This window comes from Cryptomeria japonica, chromosome 7, assembly GCF_030272615.1.
Source record: "Cryptomeria japonica chromosome 7, Sugi_1.0, whole genome shotgun sequence".
NCBI lineage: Eukaryota > Viridiplantae > Streptophyta > Pinopsida > Cupressales > Cupressaceae > Cryptomeria > Cryptomeria japonica.
The window spans coordinates 30619889-30633516 of record NC_081411.1 but is presented as its reverse complement, the minus strand read 5'-3'; positions in this window follow the sequence as shown (position 1 = coordinate 30633516).

Sequence of the window (13628 nt, the reverse complement as noted above, 5' to 3'; positions counted from 1 at the left end):
TTCCGGCCAATTCCTCGAGGGGGCATGCATATGTCATTGTTATTGTCTGGGGTATTTTCATTATTGATTCTTTGAAATAATGCTTAGAATCACATTGTCTCAAAGAGGGGCAAAATGTAGACATCTAAAAATGGTCAATGCTTGCGGAGTCATACTTTAACATTTGCGCATTGCCTTATTTTAGGGTTTTTGCATCGCATTAACATTTCTTCTATGTTGTGCACTTGGTCTTTATCATTTGCAAGCATCGAGTCCTTCTTCTACATTCCTCATTCGAATTTGGTCTTGTTGATAACAATCTTCAGTCGTGATTTTGGTCGATTTTATCCCGTTACATCAATGTGCGTGCTCATTTTTCATATTTTGGACATCGTCAATTTTATTTTATTTTGGACATCATCAATCCTAATCGATGATAGAATTAGGGTTTTGTCCTCTTGTCAATCTTGTCACCTTACGATCGATTTGTCATCAATCCTTGTCCTTGTCAATCTTGTCAATTTTGCGATCGATTTGTTATCGATCGTTGTTCTTTTCAATCTTGTCATTTTGCAATCGATTCGTCATCAATGCTTGTCCTCTTGTCAATCTCATCAATTTTGCGATTGATTTGTCATTGATCGTTGTTCTTTTCAACCATGTCAATTTGGATCAATTATTGTTCCTGGTCAATTGGAACCTTTCAATTTGGTCTCTTTATCAATCTTGGTCAATTCGTCAACTAATCTCAATCGTTTATCAACATTTGATCCTTTGTCAATTAAAATCACGATTGAATCGACATCAATTATCTTTTGTCTTGACCTAATTGTCGTCATTGCATTTCTAATTCATCTTCTAGGGTTTTATGATTTATTCATTTAATCTTGTTTGTCATTTTCCCTCTAGGTTAAATAATTTATTTATTTATCCTAAGTCTTCTTGTCACAATTAAATATTTATTTAATTGGCTAATTAATTCTCTCTTTTTGTGAATTAATTAATGAATGAAAAATTATTAATTAATCCACCTAATTTTCATCAATTTCTAATTTCCTAATTCCTAATTTCTATTTTCAAATTTTTGTCATAACATCCTTGCATAGCAATTTGTCATAAATTGTCATAAATTGTCATAACATCCTTGCATAGCAATTTGTCATACACTTGTCATAATTTTTCTATTCTTGATTTGAATTTCCTTTCAAATCTCTTCATGCTAATCTTGTCTTTTCTCCAATTTATCTATAAATTGGATGAATTTCTTCAATCAGGGATCCGAATCAATCACGCTTCTAGTATCCTTATGTTGTCTTGTCAATCTTGCTTTCATATTATGCTTATGCACATGTAGGTGAGATCCACAAACACACTAATTTGAAGGAGAAAGAAGGACAATGGATAATTCTGGAGGAGACATTCGTGTTTGTAATGGTTTGCATTTGGTTTGAATGTCTTATTTTCAATATCTCTATTAATTGTTTTTAGGATTTCTTATCATTGCAATCTAGTTTTTGTGATCGAGCTAGTCTAATTTCTATTTGCTTTGATGGTTTCCAAATTCCTATCTATAGATAAATGTCCAAATCTTCCACAAACATAACATCTTACATTCATTCTACAATTCTCTGAATTATGACCAACCTTGTTGCATTTGGAACATTGACCGGTGGGTGTATTAGTGCTCTGATAATTTCTATATCTACACTGATTTTCTCTATGACCATACTTGTTATAGTTAAAGCATTTTCCATTAAATTTATAAGCATTTGGTTGTCTTACTGGTTTTCTATGATCATGTGTGTTTGCAGTACCGGAGCTTTCACCAACTTCAAAGACAAGGCCATTAGTGTCACTATTAGGTTTCTGATTCTTTAGCATGTCACCAAGTTCTTTTGAGCTTTTCTTGAATTTCTCCTTGTGTTGATTTGAAGTAGCCAGTTCTCTCTCCAAGATACCTTTCTGTCTCATGAGTTCATTCGAGTCATTTTGTGCATGCATCAGATCTATCTTCAACATATCATTTTCATAACTAAGTCTTGTGTTTTCGTTTGCAACATCATTCAGTCTTCTAGTCAAGTCTTCTTCATTTTTTTTTATATCTTCAATTTCTTTACGAAATCTCATAGTCATATCCTGCATCTCATTCTTTGTTGTAATGTTCTCTTGTTTTAGCTTGTTCACCAAATCACTAAGAGTTTCCTTTTCATCATTCTCATTTTGCATCTTTTCACAAAGTTCTCTTCTCTTGTTTCTTGCAATAGTAAGATTTTATTGAAGTGCTTGAATAATATCTTGTTCAGGCTTTAGATCATTTTCAAGTTTGATATTTTTCAACTTTTCTGCATCATAGTCTGAAAGAGTTGTTTCTAATTGCTTCATCAAGTTTTACATCTCTATCGGTGTCAATATCTTCCTCAAGTTGTTAGGCTTCTGAAAATAGAGGACCCTCCTTTGATACCAATTGTTAGGATTCCCAAAGATACTGAGAGGGGGGGGGGGTTGAATCAGTATCTTACCAGTTAGTGAATTTACTTGATTTAAAACATGTAAATCATATCAATATAGTGTACCATCAAGCAAAAATAATGCAATAAACAAGAGTAACAACATCAACATGAAAAGCACACCATAACATAGTAGTTTAACGAGGAAACCTGGTGTGGGAAAAACCTCAATGGGATTTGTGACCCACAATTTTCTTTTACTGGCCAATAAATGAATATTACTCTTACAATAGGGGCCTACACATGCAGGAAGACCAAGTGCCTAGAGCTCACTACTCAATTACAAAATGGATTATGCAAATCCAATGTCTTGTACTACTTCAAAATAGCATCTGCTATGCCAGATCCAGTACCGGTTTTAGCTCTGCTTCATACATAAACCCTTAACCTATAATTCACATATTAGGTCTGCCTTATTTCACCTATCTCCTTATTACAAAATGTTCTACAATGGTCTCATACATATATGAGTCATTTTACAACTTGCCATGTCATCTTACAATGATTTTACAATTAATTACAAAATATATTATAAACAAAATTCCTGTCGGCCTGGGTGCTGGTATTCTTCCTTTTATTGTTGGTGTTCTGTATGCCGGTGTAGAGTCTATCATTGCCGGTGTCAGTATATTTGTTTTTTCGATGTCATATGATTGCAAGGTTACCATCAACGAAAAAACCTTCAATCATCTACAATTTCTCATTGGTGTAGACACAATATGACCCCTTAGGACACAATATGACCCATAACGACATAATTTGGTGTCTTAAGGGGTTATATGGCATCCTAAGGGGTCGTAGGATGTTGGCATTTGCATGATTGTTAGCATTTTACATTAATGATATGTTATGTTATCATTAATGTCAATTGAACTGGTAATGGTATTTATGATATTGTTTTGTAATCAGTTGGAAGAGCTTTGTGGAAGATATTGGGAATAGGTATGTAAGTTTGTAAGGTGTACCAGTGTATAAGGTTAAACCCTTTCTATGCTAGTTGAACTGGTAAACCCTGATAGTTGTTTTTGGTAAAACCCTAACCGATAAAGATTTGTTTAAATGAGATCTAATGATGAGCAGTAAAGATGTAGACACATGTGATCATTGTATGAGGATAAGTTCAGATTGTTTTGGCATGTTTTGTTGTCTTGGGAATGAGAAAAGTGGATTACATCTAATGCATAGCACATGATGAGTTACAAGTCTAATGAAGTGGTCATCATGGAGCGGTTGGAATTTTCTTGAAGAATATGTATTGATTTCTATGTAAATCCAACGGTCATATTTGAACCGACTTGTTTGTAATCTCTATGAGAGAATTAGGTTTCTGTTGTGTTACCGACCTAGTTAATTTGTATTTAAGGTCAATGAATTTGTTGTGTTATGTGTTGGCGAAATTGGCATAAATCAGTTGAGTGTGTGGTTGCCTAACCCGTGAATGGATCTATAGTTTTTGTAAAGAAAAAATGAAGCTTAGAAGGTTTTGATCAAGCAAATGTAGTGCTATTCAGACAAATCAAGAAAACCTATTATTTTCTAAAAATTATAGTAGAACTGAAATCCCCTAACCGGGTAATCTCTAACAAGCTTGGTTACTTCTTAAATCCACTAACAAGGTGGTCCATTAGTTTGGATTTTAAAATCCTCTACCGAGGTTACTCCTAAAAGGGTATTGTGCTTTTCATCAAGCCATTCTTGAAATCCCTTAACTGGCTGATTCCTAACAGGATCAGTTCTTAACATGACTTATTGTAAAAGCTTTAACAAGCTTGGATCCTAAGAGGGTGAACTTTAGAAGAGTTCATGATAACTATCTTTTGAGTCTTATCTCATTGTGGTTTTTACCTATTTGGGTTTTCCACGTATAAATATTTGTGGCATATGGTGCATGTTTTGTGGTTATGATCTTATGTGTTGATTTGATTAACTACTTAACTATTTTGATAAGGCATGATGACTGGAAGCATCGAGAGATGAATATGTTTATATATGGTTAAGCATTTTGATATTGACAAGGTTGAAGTTATCTACTGTTAATTTGGTATAACAATTAACCGGTTGATGTGGAGTATTAAGTGATAGTTTACTTTGTGAGTTGAAGTTTGAGTTTGGGAAGTTTGTATCAGTTTTTTTAGATTACTGATTCACCCCCCCCCTCTCAGTTATCTACTGGGTACTTATTCTTTCATCATACCATCCATTGGTATTAGAGAATCATAGGTCCTCTTTACCTAAAAGCCTAATAGCTTGGGGAAAAGAACTTGTAGATCATGTTGAAGAAGAAAGGTCCAAAGTTCAACATTGAAAACTATAAGATATGGAGTGACAATGAAGATTTACATCAAGAGTCTTGGAAGTCAGTATTGGGATCATGTAGAAACTTGGTTCATTGCACCTATTGGAGCTATGATTGATGATCAGAAGAAATAACAACAAGAGAGTCATCAAGTATTAGAGGCTATTATAAGTTCCCCATCTGATGCTGAATATGTAGATGTTCATGGTCTTGAAACTGCATATGAAGTATGGAAAAAACTTGAAGAGATTTATAGTGGTGATGAACATGTTAATATTGCTAAAGAATAGAGTTTAAGAGGAAAGTTTGATGACATGAGAATGTCTGAAGGTGAGAATATCTAGTAGTTTGGTCAAAGGATAAAAGAGATAGTTGGAGAAATAAAGAGTGCAAGAGGGAAAGTGGAAGATGCCATAGTAATTAGTAAGGTACTAAGAACCCTGTTACCGGTCTATGCTATCCGTGTTGTAGCTATTCAGGAGATAAAATCCATTAACCAAACTAAGGTAGCTCTTCACTCTATCATTGGAAAACTTACTACTTTTGAATTAAATGGCTATGATGGTAGTGTACAGAAATTAGAATCCACTTTCAGAGCTTCTGTCTCTAACCATCTATGAGAAAAAGTAGAGATATGTGTCATGGTTATGAATCTAGATCCATCAAAGATACTGATAATGCAGACAACTTGGTATAACTTGAAGCATTGTTAGCAAAATGACTACCTAGAGGCACTGGGAAATATAGAGGTAAATTACCTTTAAAATGTTTTGCATGCAACAAAATTGGTCATATAGCAGCAAATTGTCCTAATGGTGAAAATGAATACAAGAAAGACAAATTCAAGAAGTATATGGGTAAAGGGAAGAGAGAGATTGTCTTATAGCAGTTGACAGTGGTATTACTGATGAAGAATTTGATGATGATGCTAGTGAAGATATTGTGTTTGTAGCTATTAAGGAAGATATATCAGATCAAAAAGCACTAGTGTCTAGGATGGATAATTCTGATGATTAGATCATTGATAGTGGTTGTTCACATCACATGACCGGTGATCGGAGCAAATTTCTTTCCTTGAAGGAATTTGATGGTGATGTTGTCAGATTTGGCAATGAATCACCCTGTATGGTTAAAGGTAAGGGAGTTATTTCTCTTAATGGGAAGAATAGTGTTGATGATGTCTATTGGGTTGAAGGCCTAAAGCACAATCTTCTGAGTGTGGTATAACTTAATGTCAAAGGATACCCATAGGAGTTTAGAAATGGTATGTGCAAAATATTTGACAATAAAGTTGAATTGATTTCAACCAGGAAAGAAACCAGAGGTAATCTATTTCATCTTAATCCTAAAGTTAGCAACTATTTGATTGCAAAGATAGATGATAGCTGGCTTTGGCATAGGATATTTTGTCATATAAACTTTGATAACATTATTAAAGTGAGAAAATATAAGATAGTACGAGGTCTACCTCAGCTAGATAAACCAGTTAATCCTCTTTGTAAAGAATGCCAGTGAGGAAAGATGACTTCTTCAACTTTCAAGAGAAAGTCCTTCTTAGCAGAGAACTTGTTAGAATTGGTTTATATAGATCTATGTGGACCAAAAGAACAAGAAGCATCCAAGGTGATATATATTTCATGATCTTCACTGATGATTGTTCAAGGATGATGTGGGTAAAATTCTTGAAGGATAAGAATGAGGCTTTTAGTAAATTCAAGGCATTCAAAGCCTTAGTTGAGAAAGAGAGTGGCAAAAAGATAAAATATCTGAGAACAGATCAAGGCGGTGAATTTACTTCTATAGAATTCACGAAGTACTATGATGAGAATGGTATCAAACGATAGCTTTTTGCACCTAGGACACCACAACAAAATGGTATCATAGAGAGGAACAATCAGTCAGTGGTTGAAGCTTCTAAGACTATGTTGATACAAGCAGGAGTGGCAAAAACATTTTGGAAAGAAGCTGTAAGTACAACTGTATACACAATGAACCATATTCTGATAAAAAAAGGTAAGGAAAAGACCCCTTATTAATATTGGTATGGCAGATCACTTGATGTTAGTTATTTTAAGATATTTGGTAGCAAATATTTTATTAAGAGAGGTGATTACATAAGCAAGTTTGAAGCTAAGAGTGATAAAGGCATATTTCTTAGCTATTCTACAAAGAGTAAGGCCTACAAATGCTTCAACAATTAGAAATAGAGAATTGTTGAGAGTGTTGATGTTTGTGTAGATGAATGTCCTAAAATTTTAGAAGGAACCAGTTCAGAGAAAAAGGATGAAGATCCTTGTATTTTTCGTTTGGAACCTGAAATTGTTAAATTAGAAACCAGTAAAGCAAATCCTGATACAATTGTTCAACCTGAACAAATAATTTTAGAAGAAGAAGATAATGAAGAAGCTAAACCTGACGAGAATGATCATGTTATTCCTAGATATGTGAGACTGAACCATAGTCCTGAGTAGATTATTGGGGATAAGGATGTTGGAGTACTAACTAGTGTTAGGACCCAGAGGCAACTGAGAAGGGGGGGGTGAATCAGTTATAATTAATTTCAGCCCAAATATAACTTAATCAAACTTGATACTTAATACTGGTAAACCAAACTTGATGTCGGTTAACAGATTAATAGTTATTATCAATACCGGTGAAACTTAATGCATGAAATAGAAAGAGAAACAACATCCACAACACATAACACAAATATTTGTATGTGGAAAACCTATAAGGGGAAAAACCATGGTGGGAAACCTTACCCACAATCAGATGATACTACTGTAGATAGTATGTGTATACAAATGGGGTCTGCACATGCAAAAAGGCCAACCGCCTAGAGCTCACTCCTCAATCACAAAATAGGAGTCACATTGACTACAATTGGATGGTTAAATCCAATGATAATGTATTGCTCAAAGTAGCATCTTCAATGCTAGATTCAATACCAGTTAAGCTCTGATAATCACCTTCAAACCTTCCTTGAACCTTCTTTATGGTCTTCTCATATGATCTTCAATATTTGCACATACCATGTTACAATACCATATAACATACACCATTACATTCCTTGTTACATTATCTCACAAATGAGATCTTACATATATACCAAAACCTAAGACCAAATGTGTAGGTCAGCTCACTAAGAATATTACAATTAAATCAATTACAAATGAATCAAGATGCGATGCATCATGTCAGATCAATACATTTACAACAATATCCAATCACTAAATCATCTCCATAATGTGTCATGTTGATCTGGAATAGATAATGCATGCCAATCCATAACCTAGACCAATTTGTCGGTAATAGAAAATATATCAACCCAATTAGACCAATAACCATAATACCAAAACCAAGTATACAAACCACGTCTTTGAAATAACTAAGTGATCTCCAGACGATAGCCAGTCATCCTCAGTGCTAGTGAATAATATAACCTACCAATGAACAATATAACGGTGACTGTGCATAAGTCACTAAACATGCCAGTGAACACAATGTGTCGGTTCAACATAACCAATGTAACCATAGATCTCCAGAAGGATAAGTGTTTACATCAATGACAAATCTAATGCAACACATTCATAATACCAACAATCTCCCCATTTGGCATTGATGGCAACACAAGATGGAAAAACATCTAAGTGCCAAAATAGAATGCCAAAAACTAGAAACCAATAATCTCCAGAATAGATCAATACCAAAAATCAAAATACAAATGCAGAGAGTAAATATCTCTCCCCCAATGAATAATCTCTCACCCTAGGATAATATTTCCTAAATACAAAGTTTTTCCATAGATATCTCTCTCCCTTTGACATCAAATGCCAAAGAAATACACATACCACAACACAGAACCAACTCATATAACCAAATGTTATAACCAACTACTCCCCTTGAGAAGTAGCTCTCCTCCATCAAAGCTGGAAAAAGGTTTCTTTGTTAATTTTTGTCGGTTTGATGCCAATCTTCAACTGTCTAAGTCTCTACTGGTGAGGGTATTACCCCAAGCTTCTCTCTAAGATATTCAAAAGTTTCCTTAGGCAAAGGCTTAGTAAAGATATTTGCAATCTGCTCTTTAGTATTCACATAAACCAATCTTAATTCTTTTGCTTCAACATTCTCTTTCAGAAAATTATATTTGATAGAAACATGTTTAGTCTTAGAGTGAAATATCAGATTCTTTGATATATCAATTGCTGATGAATTATCATAATAAATGATTATAGGTTCTTTGCATTTTACCTTTATGTCCTTCAACATTTTCTTAATCCATAATACCCGAGTACAATTAGTTGTTGCTGCAACATATTCTGATTCTGCTGTTGATAATGATTTACAACTTTTTTTCTTGCTCAACCATGAAATCAATTTGCTACCAAGAAAGAATGATCCTCCAGTGGTTCTCTTTCTATCATCTACATCTCCTACCTAATTTGCATTGGTGTATGCACATAAATCAAAATTTTCATCTTTAGGATACCATAAACCAAGATTTGTTGTGCCTTGTAGATACCGGAAAATCCTTTTCACTACTGATTCATGATTTTCTTTCGGATTACTCTGAAAGCTTGAAACAATACATACTGCATTCATTATATCAGGTCTTGTTTGTGTCAAATATAGTAAACCTCCAATCATAGATTTATATGTTGTCACATTAACAGGAGCTGAATCATCCTTCAATGTCAATTTATCGGTTGTAGTCATAGGAGTACTTACCGGTTTAGAGTTTTCCATACCAAATTTATTCAATAGTTCCTTCAAGTATTTTTTTTGACATATGAATATACCTTTAACAGTTTGTGAAATCTGCAATCCTAAAAATAATTTTATCTCCCCAATCATAGACATTTCAAATTCTTCCTGCATCTTATTAGCAAAGTCTTTACACAATCCATCTTCTCCTCCAAAAATGATATCATCAAAAAAAACTTCAATAACCAAGATGTCATCATTATTCACTTTGAAATATAAGTTTCTATTAGCATTACCTTTAGTGTAACCAAGCTTCAAAATGTATTTGTCCAATCTTGCATTCCAAGCTCTAAGAGCTTGCTTCAATCCATATAAAGCTTTCCTTCATCTGAAAACCATATCTTTATCATTTGTCAATGAAAATATATTAGGTTGTTCAATATAAACTTCCTCTTCAAGATCACCATTCAGAAATGCACGTTTTACACCCATCTGATATACTTTATAGTTCTTATGTGCTACAAATGCAAGAAATAATCTAACTGCCTCAATTCTAGCTACCCGTGCAAAGGAATCATTATAATCAATTCCTTCTTTCTGTGAATATCCTTTACACACTAATCTTTCTTTGTTTCTGATTACCTTACCATCTTCATTAAGTTTATTTCTAAATACCCATTTAGTTCCAATTACATTTTTGTCTTTAGGCCAGGGAACCAATGTCCATGTATTGTTCTTTTCAATTTGTTCTAGTTCATCTTCCATAGCTTTAATCCAATGTTTATCTTCACATGCCTCAATAATAGATGCTAGTTAAATTTGAGAAATTAAACATGCCTCTTTATTTGCCAGTCTCCCTCTTGTCATAACACCTTGATACTAATTCCAAATTATCCAACTTTCAGAGTGATTCAGTCTCACATAGCTGGGTTTATTCACTTGTTGTTGTTCTTCAGTCATTGTGGAATTCTCTGATGATGCCAGTGTGACTGGATCCACATTCTGTACTGGTGCACTCTTTATTGGTTCATTTATGATCATCTCAATTGCCAGTTCAGAATCCACAGACCTTGAATTTCCTCTAAAGTGTTCATCTATCTTCACATTAGCACTCTCAATGTTCTTCTACAATCTTTTATTAAAACATCTATATGCCTTTCTTTTAGATGAATAACCAAGAAATATTCCTTCATCACTTCTAGGATAAAATTTACCAACATACTCATCTCTCCTAATATAACATTTGCTTCCAAATATTCTGAAATATTTAAGAGTAGGAGTATTACCAAACCATAGTTCATAAGGGGTCTTACTGGTTTCACCTTTGATGTGAACTCTGTTGAACGTGTAAACCATTGTATTCACTGCTTCTCTCCAGTACACATGAGGTAGATTTGCTTCCAATACCATGCTTCTAGCTGCATCTAGAATAGTTTTCTTCTTCCTTTCCATAATTCCATTTTGCTGAGGTGTCTGAGGTGCTAATAGTTGTCTTTTGATTCCATTCACTTCAAAAAATGTATTAAACTCCTTAGATGTAAATTATCCTCCTTGATCTGATCTCAAACATTTGATTTTCTTACCAGTTTCATTCTCTACAATTGCCTTAAATAGTTTGAATTTTCCAAAGGCTTTTGATTTCTCCCTGAGAAAAGTAACCCAACACATTCTAGAATAATCATCAATAATTAGTATAAAGAATCTATCTCCTTGTAGACATCTTGTTCTTGGCAGACCACACAAGTCAGTATGAATTAAATCAAGAACATTATTGGATTTCTCATAAATACTCTTAAAAGTTGTTCTAACTTTCTTTCCCATTCGACATTCCTTACATATTGGATTATATGGTTTGAAAATCTTAGGCAAATCTCTTACTACCTTAGTTGAACTGATTTTTACAATGCAATCAAAATTTACATGACAAAGTCTTTTATGCCATAACCAACTTTCATCAATATGTGCAATCAAGCATGTCTTTTCACTGTTATTCAAATGAAAGATATTACCTCTAGTCTGATTACCGGTTGCAATCTCCAATCCAGTTCTATTCATGATTTTGCATTTACCATTCTTGAATTGTAACTGAAATCCCTTTTCAACTAATTGACAGTATTGTACTTACCATAAAAAGATATAGTGCCTTTTCCTTTGATCAAACAAGCTTTATCATCCCCAAATCTTACTAGACCTCCATTATATTCCTAAAAAGATAAGAATTTACTTTTATCACTAGTCATATGATGTGAACATCCTGAATCTATAATCCATTCATCCTTTTCTTCAATTTTAGCTGCCAGTTCTTGCTCTATCGGTGGAACAGTAGGTGTCGGTTGATCTTCTTTTATTATAACAAATTCCCATCCATTGTCTGCCAGTTTTTCATCAGAATCATTAGTAACTCTTTCATCAGCATAGTAACATGATTTATCTCTGTTCTTCTTAAATCTGTATCTCTGAAATTCAGGGTTAGGCTTATATGTTCTTTTAGCTTCTTCTCTTAATCTTGGATGTCTATTAGGACATCTAGATGCCATATGACCAACTTTATTGTAGTTAAAACATTTAAATGGTGCTTTACCTTCATACTTATTTCCAATAGGACCTTTAAAAATTTTCCTTGTAAATAGTGCTTCAAGTTCTTCTAGTTCTTCATTTTCCTTCCTAATATCTTCAAGTTCTTTTGCATAAAGTGCTTTCCAATCATTTTTGTTAGATAATGATGATGCTCTAGATGATGATGCTTTGAAGGCTAAATCTGTCTTAATTGTAGCAACATGACCAAATTCCTCAAGATCAAATGCTGAAAGTTTTCCAACCAAGGTATCTCTAGATACTAATGTATTAGGCATTGTTATCAACTCATTAATGGAAGTTACTTTCATTTTATATGCTAGTGACAATGCTCTTAAAACTTTAGACACAATTTCATCTTCACTTAAGGATCCTCCACAATATTGTATTCCCAAAATAATTTTATTAACTCTTTCCATAAAAGCAGAAATTATTTCATCTTCTTCCATTTTCAGATTTTCATACTTGGCCCGAAAGCATTCTAGTTTTGCAATTTTGGTAGCAGTATCTCCTTCATTCAATGTCTTCAATTTATCCCAAATAGCTTTAGCAATGGATCGGTCTTATAATCCCATGATTTGCTGATCTGATAATGCACTCAGAAAAGCTTCTCTTTCTTTGCAATCATTCTCTTGATCCTTAACCAATATTGGTGGATTAGGTGGATTCGATGCAGGACCAACATATCCATTCTTTGTAACTTCCCATATGTCTCTTCCAATGCAATTCAAATGTGTTTCCATTATGATCTTCCATATACCATAGTTAGATCCATCAAGTTTTAGACTGTCCTTCCTGAAAATTTTTGTTGCCACAGAATCTCCTCAAGCTGTTAAACTTCTACAAAAAGAGGACTTCACTCTGATACCAATTGTTAGGACCCAGAGGCAATTGAGAGGGGGGGTTGAATCAGTTAATTTCAGCCCAAATATAACTTAATCAAACTTGATACTTAATAACGGTAAACCAAACTTGATGTCGGTTAACAGATTAACAGTTATTATCAATATCAGTGAAACTTAATGCATGAAATAGAAAGAGAAACAACATCCAAAACACATAACACAAAGATTTGTAAGTGGAAACCCTATAAGGGGAAAAACCATTGTGGGAAACCTTACCCACAATCAGATGATACTACTGCATATAGTATGTGTATACAAATGGGGTCTACACATGCAGAAAGGCCAATAGCTTAGAGCTTACTGCTCAATCATAAAATAGGAGTCACACTGACTACAATTGGATGGTTAAATCCAATGATAATGTACTACTCAAAGTAGCATCTTCAATGCTAGATTTAGTACCGGATAAACTCTAATAATCACTTTCAAACCTTCCTTGAAACGTCTTTATGGTCTTCTCATATGATCTTCAATATTCACAAATACCATGTTACAATACCATATACCATATACCATTACATTCCTTTTTACATTATCTCACAAATGAGTTCTTACATATATACCAATACCTAAGACCAAATGTGTAGGTTGGCTCACTAAGAATATTACAATTAAATCAATTACAAATGAATCAAGATGCGATGCATCATGTCGGTTCAATAC